Genomic DNA, 15,553 nt, shown 5'->3' on the forward strand with positions numbered 1-15,553 from the left:
TTGGCCTAATGTCCGTCACCTAGACAACTCCCGCTATATGTAATATATCGTTCTGTTTTCAACGTTATTCGATAATTGTGTATGCAATTTTTAAATATGCACTGCAAGGTAAACTAATATACATCGAATAAGTGTCAACATAAACTATTTTGATTTGATATGATGTGTTATGCTATTAGTAGTATAGTAGTTCACTCTGGGAACAACCGGGTCACTCTAGGGACAACGGGAATTTAACATTACGTCGTGCTATTCAGTGGCACTGCGGGGCACGAGAAATGTAACCTTAATCAATAGGTTTAATATTTTTTTCCGGTCTTGGAACAAAGGGAAAAGTAATTTTTGAAATGTCCTTAGATTTATCCGCATGTGCCGATCTTGGAGAAGGGGAAAGGTTATGTCAAAAAGGGTCCAATGGTTTAACACAATCGGCCAGTCTGGAGACAAGGAAAAATATAAAGTTAACCATCTTCATAGGTTTAAGATGACAAGCACCTACACCTAGTGACCAGCACCAAATACACATTGTTACTGACTATCAAGCACGCTTACCAATCATACCTACACTACTGATCAACATACAACCTTAATGGCCAGCACTCACATATACTAACAGCCACACCTATTACACAATATGATTACCCAGCTGGTTATCTTCTTCCCAATCCCTCGTCGGTAGCAACGGTAAATGCAGACACAATAACAGTAGCCACAACCAGACAAACGGACATCACAGCAATCCTTTAGAACCGTTGGAAAGGATAATTTGACATCGAAGAAAAGAACAATCGAACTACGAATAAGCTATTTTATTTAGCAATGTGTTGTTTCCTGGCAAAATTACCTGTAGCAGTACCATTGGACCAAAAAGCTCACTGTGTAGTGGTTTTTGTAGAAATCATTTATTTTACTCAAAGCCTTAAATAACATAGAATATTATTTTTATTCTCGACATAATGTCTATCTAATTTGGAAAGTTTACAACGATCAGTTTCTTAAACGATCAGTTTCTTAATCACAGCAGAACCACCAAGACGTGTACTGGTCGAATACAATACACTCTCTTATCCCTTTAACAACCGATTTTCCTGTCAGAATACCTATTTCTAACAAATTTGCCCCACATTTGGCTGGTTATTCTGTGTGGAAATATAGTCCTTACTGCAACAAAATATATCATCATTCATCATCATCATCACCGTCATCATCATCATCATCATCATCATCATCATCAAACAAAACAAGAACAGCAACAAATTCAAGTGTTTTTCATATCCCATCGAATTGAACGATGTACTCAATTTGATGTTTGTGTATTCCGATGCAGTCGAGTATAGTATGATAGTAAGCACAGTTGTTCTTCTCAGAGTAATTCCCTTTAAAGTGGATTCTCCAATCACTACTAACGATAAAAAAAGAAACACCTCTCACACTCATGGAGAATGTTTGCGTCCCCATTACCTTCTGTCAGAAATCGCATGTCGACAGTGAATATTAATATAAATGAGATCTCGGAAAAAATATTATATTTTCCAAAGGAAAAATCGCCGTGAAACCATATTTTCGAAATTTTCTAACATCACCCGTTACTGTTTTAAACATTGTCCTCGACCAAGTTCATCCATTCTAGCAAGGTAGGTATGCATATATTGTAATATAGTTGTGCACATCGGACAAAGCTAAAACGATTGGACTGTACGCTTAGAATTTTGATTAGGATACGACTTTATCGGAATTAAGGTTAAAACAAAATTTAAATCATTTAAACTCATACTCCATTACATGTTTTGAGTTCAAAATGGCTAAATTCACAGAACAGAAGGCAGACTTTTGCAGAGAGAATGACCCTAGGTGTGGGAAGTTTGTAACGTTAGGGCTAGATATATGTGTGAACCTTCCTCTTGGCTCTATGAATTTGTTAATGTGGGAACCGGATATATAAAAATGTCTTGCTCAGCCGATAAATCTAAGAGCTGTGCTATTTTTTTGAAGATCCTTTTCTTATTTTTTCAGCAATCTCACCTTAGACCAAACAGTTGGTATACATAAAATACTCGCAACAGTAATTTTCAATTTGCTACCGTCTTTTAAAACAAAATTTGAAGCGGTCGTACAGCACCCAACTTTGTGCCATTTCAAGTTTAGCTTGATAGATTTTTATTCAGACATTTTTCAGCACAACATTAAAACAAATACCTAATATAACATTCTTACATGGTAGTGAAAATGTGTAAAAGGTGTAGACAAGCTACATGCATTGCAGCTGCACATGCCCTACATTCCGAGCGATAATCAGCTTAAACACACACACAGATAACACATCCGCGCTGAGTAAAACGATAAATCTTTGTGCAAAAATTAAGTTTAGATAAACTGTTAGACAGCTTTTCTGTGCACGTCACTAATATAAAGGTTCACATAGTGTGTATGTATACATAATGCCGAGAAAGCGGTGAAACATGTTGTAGCTACAAGGCAAATATTTATGCCAGTGTATGCGTTAACATACTTGTTTCGTACTTGCAACAATAATTTAACATGAATGAAGACTGGTTTACACACTGCTTTCATTCTAGGTCAGCTATTGATAAAAAAACATTATGTGCCATTCTAATATTCAACACATAGTACTAGCACAATGTACCGTTATAATTGTATTGATTTGTGCTACATCCTTGTTCGGAAAGCTACATGTAATACGGTGAGTTATCAAGGCGCTTATTTAATGATGTATTCGCGTATAATTTAAGGCACTCTGTTAACGACATCTTTGCATTTTGCATCTAAAGTATCTTTGCCTAACGCATAAGTCTGCCTTCTTTCGAAGATGTTATGTTAAAAAACTAGAATAATAGGTTAGCTGTAATCTGATGTAAGGTAACTTCCTAGTTCACTACTCGGTATTTGAAGCGCTCCTATTTAGAAAACAAAGAAAAAGAAACAAAGGTCAAGGGAAACCAGTTTGCCCCTCGTTTTATGTTACATCCCACCATCCAATCCCAGTAATATTTTCAAATTGGAAGGCGGGACTATAGTCGATCATCAGAAATATAATCACGTACTCACGACCAGCTGCTCATGATATTTAGGAAGAAAGGAATACTCAACAGATATCGTTGCAATGACAGTGCCAGTTTTCAGTAAGTAAATGATGTAGCATTTTTTCTCAAATTATGTAATAGCAAACTACTGTTAATCACATTTGAATGAGTCAGAATTGTTTGCCTTGGAGCAGGTATGCTTTCCTAATTTCCATATTCAGGCTTTTGCGTTTGTTAATTACAATATTAAAACAAGACATTGCAAATATTGGACACATAGGACGACACAACTTTGACTGGAATGGACTGTTCTAGAAACCAGGAAAGGACACTAACCTGTCGGTCTGATTGTTTCTATCAAGATCTTCCCGTTTGTTTTGAAATGCTTAGAAATCGACAGTGTTATTGCCCCCTTGGCAACAGTCAGGTTATAAATCATAAAACAATGAATGGAATGTCTAAGTTTTGTGCATTTTTATATCTTTGATGCTTTTTTAAAAATAAAGGGGGGGGGGGGCAGGAAACGAGGGATTTATTGCAAATACTGTAGCAGCATATATAAAAACATGACATTTTCTGTCATGACTGAAGTACACATTTTAGAAACTTCATCAGAGATGCTTATTATTTTGTTTTTAAGTAACACGGGAAGAGGTCACTGATTTTGCTACCGTTGTCGTTATTTATAAGGGTACTCTTCTTTGCAAGGAAATATAAACTATAAAATTGTTCCATAACTAAATGTTTAGTTGTTGAATTAATGACGGCACGGGAACTTTTCAGTGCATGCAATTTCTTTCAACCAGTTACCATGACGCTGAAGAAAATAACCAATTGCTAAGCATACATGAATAACTGGCTGTAAGGGTAGTTTGAACCAGCTTGGACAAACTCACTCATATAAGGTACTTCCGTCTCACTCATATACAGGACATCTGTCTACAGATGACAGTTTGTCCGCTTTAGTGTCTTTCTCAAAGGGTTTCACCGTAAAGCGTAAGCTTAGTAGTCTCTGTAACTTTTGTTATTGATTCCACATCCCCTTATCATACAATATACCTCACATAGAGCGGGTAGATCAAAAAGCAACGGGACCTTTCTGTGCGTCTAATATCAACATCTTGCAAATTTCAACATCTTGCACATTTTGGAACCAGGTCGGATAGGTTCTCCAACGTTTCGCGTATACGTCCACATGGAAAGAGAGAAAATATCTCATCTCGAAAGTCCATATATAGGCTATCTGTTTTTGCAGGTTTGGTTCTATCTATCTATCTATCTATCTATCCGTCCGTCCGTCCGTCCGTCCATCCATCCATCCATCCATTTATCTATCTATCTATCTATCTACAATGAATAGATATGGAATGGAATAAATGGTAGCCATATAGTCACAGACAAAAAGTAGAAGAGACAATTCAATATGTCAGTGAGGCGAATTCGCAAACCAATCAACCAACCAGCATGTATCGATCCATCAATCTCTCTGTCCATAACTGTACTAAATCGCATGTAAAAATATTTATTGACCAGTAGGTTGGTTAATTGTTAATTAATTAATTAATTAATGTATGTATGTATGTATGTATGTATGTGTGATTAGGATTTTTAACGTAGCATTAACACTTTTTCAGTCCTATCGCTACGATGTCTGCACTGTGACAGTTTATAGTGATGTCTAGCACTGGGGCATCATGCCACAGACATGTAGCATGATATCCCACCCAGTCACATTATCCTGACACCAGGCCGACCAGTCCTAACATTAACCTCTTAATGCTGAGCTCCAAGTGAGGCAGCTGTTAGTACCATTTTTGTAAGTCTTTGGCATGACTCGGCCAGGGTACGAACCCACGACCTCCCGCTTCCGAGGCAGACGCTCTAATCACTAGGCCACCGGAGCGGTGTATGTATGTATGTATGTGTGTATGTATGTATGTATATATGCATGTATGTATGTATGTATGTATGTATGTATGTATGTATGTATGTATGTATGTAGTTTGGTAGAAAGATAGTTTAAAAAATTTTGTTTCTGCTGCATACATTCATTAAAAATGAACGACATTTCGGTAAATATAATTCATTTTCAGATGTCATTGAGGGTGTTGCCTAATGGATTATATTTAATATCAATTGTATTTTGGCTTACATTTCGCACTGTCGTCTCCGTTTGATTAAACTCTTGTTGCTTTCAATCTATTTGTCTTTCTTTTTTCATGCATCCTTCTTCATTACCTTTCCTTCATTCTATTCATCTGTTTGTCAGACAGTCAACTGAAAAAAGCAGATTCATCCAAGAGCGCCGTGATCCAATATTGCTTCCTCAGGTATTTCATAACATATCTTGTTTTCATCAATTGTATTTATCTTTAGTGTTATTACACAAATACCTGAGGTAGAATAGATCGACTGCAAACACATGTACTAATAAATCTTAATGAACAAAGTTGCGTCTTTAACCAGTGAATAATTACAGACCTTATATCGAATGCAAAGCGAGGAGATAAATGCTATTGACGTTTTAACGGCCCATATTAAAATACCGAAAGTAACCTCCTTTTTTACAGTATAGGTATCGTATGTTTCAGAGGGAACGTGTGTAGGTCGTTTGGTACAGAGGTAGAATGCGATACTCGTATATGTATTTTTAAAACTGTTATTTCCGATACAACTTAAACTACTTTCAGGTTTTGTTGCATTTTTGTATGCTGAAGTGTGTATCAAATGACACAATGTGACTATCTTTCAGATATTCAAACACGTCGCCGATTTCTTTTCTAATTTTTGTATTGCTTGGGCGCGTTGAGCCACTCATAACTTGTATCATCATAAATGAGAAATTTCCAACTTTGGCCCTATGTAGGATTTAAAGACCTTATTTATAATTTAATTTATTTGTAGTTTTATTTAAAAGTAGTTTATAACTTGACTAATCTGAGTTTCGAGCGACTACGCTTTCATTACGTCACGCTGTGAGTAGGTTATATTCAGTTCTGATTGGTCTCAGGACGTCTGAACTTGAACATGCAATCTGACGAGACAGGCACACTGTCCATATTATAAAACTAGTCCCGGCCTATTTTTCGGCAGTCAATCTTGTGCATCTTTCATTGGCGTCATGGCAGTAATTTTTCTGATGGCACGTTTAAGTATTTTGAGAACTGGATATGTTTCTCACCCACCTCTTGTCAGTGGCGACACTAGGGTTGGTGTCAACAAGTGTGGTTACTCATGGTATCACCCTCATGGACCTCCTTCCTGCTCAAAATTTAAATCTTGTATGGAATGTCATGCGGTAACTCATGGTGTCACCCCCCATGGACCTGCTTCCTGCACAAAAATTCAAAATTTTTATATACAAGTATTTTGGTGTCACCCAGCTGATGGTGTCAGCCGGTGTGGTCTGCACCCTGATAGTGACGCCACTGCCTAATATTGCTCTTATGATCTGTGTTTGGAACAGGATTCCTAACGTTGAACTGAGAGAATGGTAAGTAGAAACTGACTTTTGCATCTAACACTGTTCTCAGAGTAATGAAGGAATGTATGGTAGAGTTACAAGCCCTTATCTCTCAGCAATTACAAGTTGCATGTGAGCGTAAATTTATCCCGGCAGTCAAAATTCGCAGAAGAGTCAACGATGGCGTGATAAATAGGAAAATTTATCAGCTCTAAAACATGTCAAATATTATGGCTGTGTGCCATCAAAAACTGCAATAGCAGCAATATATCAAGGGAAATGCGTGGAAGGAGGTTTTTGGATGTTTTGTCTTTTTTATTGTATGATTGATAGGGTCCTATAACAGAACGGGTCATGACGATAATCTGAGGTAATTATGTCACACGGTATGATAATTGTTTCCTTCAGGTTATTGCTTTTTGTCAACATTAGTCTCGCTCCAACCGCCTCTGCTCTAAAATACCAAAATATATGCGAAAAGAGACAAAATAATAAACAAATTAATGAATAAAATTATACAGGTATGAGCTAGGGCATCGGTCCCACTGTTTCAATACATTGTATTCACATGTGCGTCGTAAGGGGTGGGCAATACATGCGATCATCTTGGGCGCCACTTTCCGAAGTTTGTTGTGTTTTTTTCATACATGTAACCGAAGTGTGCCAAACAACGGGATAGTTAAGGTGTGATATATTTAGGAAGGAAAAATTTCAATACGGATACAAACATATAATCAGGTTGGAACTTTCCTAAAAATATGAAATCTAAAATAACATAAGTACAATTTTAGTTTGTGTGAGAAACTGAAGTAAAATGAACCATAAAAAGTCTGATTTATTGTTACGTGACATACAATCACATATTAAAATAACACATAATATATAAACGAGAATACAAACTTTTATATTTAATTACTATGATCCTGTGGGGTTGTACCGAATATGAGTAGCGTGATGTTATCACCGTACTTAGACTTTAGTGGGTAAAACTGAATTCGTACACATACAAGTCATTCTAACACTGCAGAGCGGTTTGGTAAATTTGATCTCTTGTTTTTCAGTCTTAGTAGTACCATCGTCATGTATTGATCAGCAGATTATGAACCATCGGCTCTAAAGATTGGTTTATAAACTAAAAGCTATCTACAAACCTAATCCATCTTTTCACATTTATTTATATACAACCCCTCATGAAGTCTTGCTACATAAAATATATTTCTCATCGTTATTCAGTAGTTTTATAACCTCTTCATCTGGAGCTCTTGTTTTGCAAATGTCTTGATAAACAAGTGGCTGCCATATCCTGACACGTTACGAATCTAGAGTGGGTTATATGTTAGGAAACGAAACTTCCAATTACTTTAGTTATTATCAACCACTCTTTATCTACTGGCTTTACAGCTGTGTTGTACGGTTTTTTTTGCAGTTCTTATTCACTGAAGTTTGAGTCATAGATACGAGAATCACGTTCTTGCCAAGTGTTGAGTCTTAGATACGAAAATCACGTTCTTGCCAAGTGTTGAGTCTTAGACACGAAAATCACGTTCTTGCCAAGTGTTGAGTCTTAGATACGAAATCACGTTCTTGCCAAGTAACGTTTACCAACTATCCTGCTTAAGCTGTTCGGCTTGCCTGTTAATGCTGAAACATGGCTGTGGTAGATGTAGTATTATCAATCTACCCTATCCTTTTTCTTTGCGCTAATTTTCAATTTAAATTTTGCAAGAATATTTTCATTAAACCTTCATGCTTTGTAATTTTAACGACAGTTGCCCTCTCAAACGGAGTTCTTAAAGATACTGTAACAACCGATTTGTTATGTTGCAAAATATGCACAACAGCAGCTTAATTTATTGGATTGATTATAACACATTCTTGCACAGTAGCTTGGTATTTCAATGAAAAAATTATTTTAGTGCTAGCGTACTTGAGAACTGTAGTGGGAGAGAGCAGCAGCTTTTTAAAGAATTTGCGCTTGATAATTACGCACTTGAATTCAAAGGTACTTATGTAATAAATCTGCTTACAAAATTTGAGATTAATAATTACTTTTTCGAATGTTCTAGTGTTAAATTTAATATTGGTTATGTGATAAATAATGAATGATTTTGATTGGATTTTGAATATAAGGCCGAATTTCTTTCTACATTGATGTTTCTCTATTACCGCTCGGACAGCTACATGGCAGGCACTGTCTGCACCCATATTTCCAGACTCTTGTTCACATCACATGACCACGACCTTAGCTAGCCAATCGATGCTTGTCTAGCTCAGGGCTAGCTACGGCGGTCACCAAGTCAACTGTTCGAACTGTATAGAAAGAAATGCCTTTGAACACAAAATTTAGACAGAATCAAGTCGTCCTCTCAAAAGTCCGTGGTGTACGTGTTTACTCTAAATCTTATTCGTACATTGATACCCATGATTTCGTAGAAATGGACAAAACGGAAAAGTGAATTTCGATGCGAGTTGAGCGAGACTGCAATTTACCGATGATGCAATGAATTGTGATGCGGTTCAAAATAGTCCCTAACAAATTCATACTATTTCGCATATTAAAATAAAATAAAAAGTTCTGCATAGAACTGACAACAATGAACAGTATCATCAATTCTAACTTACTGTTAAAACAAACGAATGTAGACAAACATGTTATTCTTCTGAAGTGGTAATTGATTCTATCACAATCCCGAGTCACACTGCTTCAGATGGTCGAAGTCTCTAATTTATGGGATAACAGCATATTTCTGGCTGATAAATACCATATTTTAGAAAGGTAATATAATTTGTTTCTTAAACTACTCATGAAAACGTGCAGCATGATGCACACATGGTCCAACTTGGAAAGAAGAGGGCACAATAACATGAGAATGTTTTTCACAAATTGTTGACCTTGCAGGCCTTGTAGAGTTGATGCCATTCGCCGAATTCCTTTATACGCGTCACAACAATATGGAAATACAAAGGCCAGAATAAGCGTTTATACTCATATTTAGTATAAAACACAGAGTACACATCCATAGAAAATATAGACAGCGTTCTAAGAAATAGTGGATAGGGGTGGGTTATACCTTTAGGAATGAAAAAAGCTGTTGACATCTGGTATGCATTATCAGTGATGAATTAAAACGATGTGATCAATGCTACAGTCTCATAGATGAAGCATTATTTCATACCGCAAACATTTAACTTGAAATCTTGACACAATAAATGAATAATAAACGATAATGCATGGAAAGTTCCATTGGTAATACCATAAAGTTATTACAATACCTTTGGTGAACGTACATTTTATAGCTTTGTTTTGTTTCGCTTTTGCTCTTGATTCTGTTATTTTCTGCGAATCCTGATTCTTTACCAAGTTGTAAACTATATAGGCAAAATTACAGATTATAACAAATATTGTTTAAATAATACTTTTGATATTTCTGTTTGCAAACTATTGAATGTAACAGACAGTTGGTAACTTAACAGAATTAAACGATAATTTTAGAAACATATATTCAAAAGTTAGAGAATGGTAATCACTGGGCGAACGGATAAAACAGCTATTTAAAGAGGGCTGTGTAACGATATTATTATAGCTATCGACATGATGGCAACAAATCTTGGTATGACCATATAAACTTGTGTACAAGATTTAAGTGGAGGTGTGGTGGAAGGACACGTGCATATTACAGGTGGTAGTGGTTGATGTAGTGGTGATATAGACACAGTCTGATCGCAAATTAAAATGAGGTATGAGAAAAGTTGCAGATTATTTGTTAAATTTTGTTAAAAACAACAATGCAGTTTTGCCTAGTATTGGAGAGTGCTACCAATTTGCTTTTAACATTCGCAGGAAATGTTTTCCTACCAATTATCCGATAATATCAGTTGCTATTTGTTGCATTAGCCAGTTTGTTCTTTGGAAATTTATTTAACAGCGTTTGTATTTTGGTAACAAAAAGGAACAAAATGAAAAGGTTCTAACAAGGTCAAAAGTTTTAAACTTTAAGCTATTCAGTTAAGCTATTAACGTTTTGGAGCTATTTAAATTAGTAAATTACACCATCCTCTGGGTCCATATATTCGTTACACCATGCTTTATAGTTCTTGTATCATTTTTTCTATACATGTCTTACCGATTTGTCAATATTTATTCCCATTTTAAATGTCTACGTTGACCAGTTAATGTTGTTAAAATACCAAATAATGCTGTCAGTATTCATTGTCATGTCAATAAGTAGCAAACATTTTTCCAACTATAAACAGCATAGGTTATGGTCATTGTTAAATTGAAATTCTGTTGCTGAAACCTTATTGCACATGTTTCATCTGAGTCATATTCCTCGTTACCCAAGATTAACTTTTCAAACAAAGCTTGTACATTGTCTTGATCAGTAGAAACAGACTGCATAATATCTTTTATGTTTTGTATTTGACTACATATTTTGTTGCCATCTAGTTTCCCCAGTTTGATTGAGCTGTTTTTTGAAATTTTCTTGTCACACTGTGCTCTGTTACCGTTTTTCAATAGTCATTGTAAACTTACGAAGTAAAATTATATTTGCTTTTGTCCATATAGTAAGAAATTAGTTTCAAGGTATCACAATTATATCTTGTTTGTGATTTACTTGTTATTTTAACTTGGTTAAAAACATCTAACCAGTTTAATATATTAAAGTGAGTTATGGGACAAGTGTAAGGTGCTATAAATGCTAGTGTTCTAAATCTGAAGTTCATTATTTATTTATCACCATTGTTAATACATTAATTAAATCATTATCTTTGTGCTTATAACGTTGTGCTCTCTGGTAATTTTATATGTTGATATATCCTCGATGCTTTGGCAAACGATATTAACGTCTGAAACTTTGAGCTTCATCATGAAACAAGAATATAATAAAGTTCAAATGCAGGAAAATGTATAGCTGTGAAGGGATCAGAAAACCGCACAAGGAACTGCATCATAAGCATGGTGTATTCACACTTCACAAGCTTCAGCCTTCTTCAACTACTGATATAACGAGTGATGGGTTGAAAATGTGTCTCATCGGTACTCAGACAAAAACAACAGAGGAAACCACTTCTTTTGACTAAAAGCAAAAGAAACTGAGGAGTAACAGGGAAATAATAACTTTTTGCATCAACATTATTGTTATCTTCAACTAGTTCATTGTCCTTTTCATCCAAATTGATAATTAAAATATCTTCTTAAATTACCAAGCTCGACTAATGCGATGTCTATTATTATGGACTGCTCTGTTGATTATCTTTTTATATATGTCTCTTTATATATTGTTGCGAAATTCATATTCAGAAGATAAATATCTGTTTTACAATCCACAGTGTCGTGTAAGATTCTTAATCCATATCGTGCATTACTCGAATATCACATTCATGGTGTTATTGACATCACATCGTGCTATGCATGAAAGAGACTGGTGGCCGTGTTACAGAGATACCTCAGGATACTGAACACTTTAGTTTGGCAAAAGTATTTGTTCAAACCCTTTTTTTGGTCAAGTTATTTACAATATCATTCATAGTGATATTTTCCCAGTATAGTCTAATAAACCTGGTGTATGTGATATTTGTATTTACATCTCCGTTTACAGCTTTTTGAGATTCTAATGCTTATTTGTTGATTATGGACAATCGGTGTTGGAAGATATTTTTTAAACCAGAGTATATAGCTCATTTCGTGGAGTAAATGCCATAATGTACAGTATTTACGTTACTTTATGACAGCATACATACTTTTTCGTAAAGTAGACTCTCCCTAATTTCTCAGAATTGGGAATTCGCCTGGTAATTTTTAGGTATACACGTTTAGTATTTTGAGGTAGGAATACTGTTTTTATCAGATGTCTGGTCGTGTTTGGTACTGTATGTCCTGAAGTATTAATGTTCATTTCAAAAAGGCTTACCCGTGAATCTACAAATGTGAACCAAGTAATAAAAACATGCCAGCGCGTAATTAGAGCTTCTTGTGATGTGTGGTCACTGGGTGATCAGAAGGAAATTATTCATAGTGTTTGGACGTTTAAGAACCTTTCAATTCAGTAAGGTCCTTGGAAATATTAGAACACATGGGACACACTTACAGAGGTGTTTGATTCGCTTGGTTTGTGACCCCTGCATGTAACAATATTAATCTAACCCGATATATCTTTCCCTCTGTCTGTATGTTTGTCTGTACAATAACGATGGACAGACCACTTACAGACTACAGAATCAGACTAATAAAAAGGTCCGTTTACGTACGTGTCTACGTTCCTAACTTCGTATATAATTATCAATGCATGATAGTTATTAACTTTTTAAAATTTAGAGAGCGTGCTATCTATGAGAATGAACTACACATCTTCCTGGTCAAATACATTATATTCGTGTAATATTTTAATTTTGTGTTCATGGTTGGGTACAGGCGTCAGTGATTCCAGACTCGTCACATTAGAATGGGTATGACGTCGATGATTTTAGATTCGTCACAACAGAATAGGAATCACTAGTCTCTCTTTTCACATACCGAGATGACGCTATGAAAGCGGACAAGCTCATCCCAATGCTTATACAACGTTGCATATTGTATGTTTGTTCTTTCATTACCCGAGTGGCCGAGTGGTCTAAAGCGCTCTTCGTTACGGATCACTGCCATCTCACCTCTGTCTGCGGCGGTTCGAGTCTAAGATTCAGCCAATGTGGGCATGTGAGAAAGCCTGCCAGTAGCTTCTCGTGGGTCCGTGGTTCTTCCACCACCATTAATACTGGCCGCCATGTATAGCCTATCGTGCTGAAAAATGACGTTAAACCCCACAACAACAATCATTACTGTTTTCATATCGCTAAAAGTGTTCATGTGTCTGTGGTGCCCTGTACTATGGATTAAGCATCTTTCATGACGCATTCTAGTACATATTTCTGATTGAAATAGGCAAATACACATTTGTCACTTTGACCAAAGTTAAAGTTGTAAATACAAAACACTTTATCTAATGTAAAATAGCTTAGGATATAAGTAGTGGGGGTGGGGACGAAGGACCTTGACTGCACGAACCAACTTCAAGGTCGCATATGGGTTGGTGCCTGCAGACAAGACGATTGTTGCCGTAACTGGGTTCTAATCTCTGTAGGGAGCGATCGAAAATATTCTCTGAATTGTAAGAAAATAGTGTTCCTTAATATATAATATTTTCACTTTATATTATCTCTCACGTTGTATTAGGTCTAGAGAAGCAGATGAGTCAGATGTATATTTATACATATCTATATTAATTTATACATGTCTTGATTTTATGACATGGCAACCCGGAATGACTGTGTCTTCTATGAGATTTAATTGCTGGGTAGTCATGCAGTTGTGACTGTTACGCACGAATGCTTATAGCAGAGACGCTGTTTCATATTTTTATTAGGATGTGTTCATGGTCGCGTGGATATTGGGGTATTCTTTATTAGCAACGTTATTTCTTTTAGGAGAAGGTTTGAAATAAAAGCATTACTAGAATCACATTTGTTGGTGTATGACTTTAGTGTTGTAAAATCAGAAATTACTGAAAGTATCAATACGTGTTAGATAAAAGAATGAATAATTTTAGACTATAAGATGAACCAGAAGAATTAGGAAACACAGTCATCGACTAGTGGATGTCGCTGGTGACTGAAAGCGATAGCTACCTCTGATCTTAGACGGTAACTCGCACAGAACAAAATACAGCAAATTGGAACTGAAAACTTCCCTACGTTAGCAGTCCCCATATATCTCTGGTAATACAGTTTATTGCTCATTTTCGCATATTAATGTCCACTTTAGTAGTGTTATGATAGCGGTTTGTATATATTTCTTACTATTTTAGGTCACAGCCTTCTACATCTTCCATGACCTTGTCCTCATTTGACGCGCGCAAGCCCACTTGGGAAAGTTAGAAAGTGAAAAGTCGCAGCATACGACGATGATAGAACCTGGTTAAAATATTCTGAAATTTGCAATAGTGCAACGAAAAATGATAGTAGTATAGATCATTAACGCCTACTTTGAATATCTTAACCGGTTTTCAGTAAAACACCACATACGTCCCATGCAAATATATATACATGTGTGTATATATATATATATATATATATATATATATATATATATATATATATATATATATATATATATATATATACATATACATACATACATACATACATACATATATATATATATATATATATATATATATATATATATATATATATATATATATATATATATATATATATATATATATATATATATATATATAATTCCTTATGTAGCTTTATTTAAAGCGCAATAACGAGATGTAAGCGTTTTGTTTGTGAGGGGGTAATAATCTATTTGATTTTTTTATCTCGTGCATGACAGATATTTTGACATGCACATTAACTTGATTTCTGGAGAAAATGAAAACAGTCTGGGTTCCATTTCAATCCGCCATTAGAATGTGCTCATAGGAAATGGAATTGGGTGATGAATATGTATATGATATAACCTGTCAGATTTTGAACTTCACTAATAATTTTTCGACCGAATTAAGTGTCATAGCTAGAGTCTTTTGAGAATATGTTCTTTAATGTTCCTTTAAGTTCTTTATAATTTTAAACAAAATCTTTAGCGCTCGACTGTCTCGAGAACCATATAGTGCACTGAAAGAAAAGCGACATTGCAATCTCTTTAATAAATGATAACGTTTAAGCAAATTTGATACATATACTAAATGAATGGGTCGTGTGGGTAAAGGGGGATGGGGATGGGGACAGTGTGTTGTGGTCAGATTGAAATAGGTATATGATTCGGAATAATCTTAGATCAAAATCTCAGTCACTGATATTTTGATTTTTTCACCTCTAAATTGTGGTCTAATATCATGTTTGGGAAGAAGAAAAGAAGATTACAGATTTGCACATGCATATCGACATTGATACTGTACGTTCAGCAGGACTGGTCGTGCAACTGTTATCTCCTTATATCAGCTTTCCAGTACATGAATAAATACAGACATTAATCATTACCGTAGGGCATGATTGGTTACATGGC

The 15,553-nt window shown here is 35.4% G+C and overlaps 1 protein-coding gene across 1 annotated transcript in view; it reads left to right on the forward strand.

Annotated features, from left to right (window-relative positions):
- The first annotated feature begins 3,043 nt into the window (after positions 1 to 3,043).
- LOC149806757 (mucin-like protein) overlaps positions 3,044 to 15,553 on the forward strand; it is a 51,801-nt gene continuing 39,291 nt past the window's right edge. The window contains exon 1 of the mRNA XM_089957184.1: positions 3,044 to 3,140. The gene's annotated coding sequence lies outside the window, so the exon portion shown is untranslated. The remainder of the gene's footprint in view (positions 3,141 to 15,553) is intronic.

This window comes from Sinohyriopsis cumingii, chromosome 1 (genome assembly GCF_028554795.1).
Source record: "Sinohyriopsis cumingii isolate HCF-2022 chromosome 1, ASM2855479v2, whole genome shotgun sequence".
In the NCBI taxonomy this organism is placed as follows: domain Eukaryota; kingdom Metazoa; phylum Mollusca; class Bivalvia; order Unionida; family Unionidae; genus Sinohyriopsis; species Sinohyriopsis cumingii.